The following is a 560-nucleotide window of genomic DNA, read 5'->3' on the forward strand; positions in this document are numbered from 1 at the left end:
CACATTAATGAAGGGATACTCGAATGACATCTGCCATTTCGATATATAAACGTGCACGCGCATATAATTCTTCAAGCGCAAGAAACCGTCACAAATTTAGCATTTAATTTCGTATAATCCCCTAATCCTTAATTGCGATAGTCCTAATTCATCATGTGCGCATCAGTACATATTTCTAAACACCTCACGAAGTCGCAGACCACAAATGCATTCACTTGGTCCACCTTCGGGGAGCTCGAACCAATGAGCATTCGTGCCATGTGAGTAGCGAGCCCGTATTTCAAAGTCCTGGGTTCGATTCCTGCCCAATCGAAATTAACCGAATTGTCTCTTCGGCTCAGTCACTTTCGTTTAATTACAGAATCCTCCCTGAGAAATTAAACGGCAATCGGGACAATCTTTGACCTGTTCCAGAATTCTATCAAACTTTACTTCTGTCAGAATTTCTCTGTCACGGCTAACGACTCCAACGCCTTTCCTGTGACACGGGAGCCTTAACCCTGTCGGGCGAAAAAGCCAGATGGAGAGAAAAGAAGTCATTAAGACAAGGTAAATAGATT

Source organism: Amblyomma mixtum, chromosome 8 (assembly GCF_055824585.1).
Source record: "Amblyomma mixtum isolate Tamu chromosome 8, ASM5582458v1, whole genome shotgun sequence".
NCBI lineage: Eukaryota > Metazoa > Arthropoda > Arachnida > Ixodida > Ixodidae > Amblyomma > Amblyomma mixtum.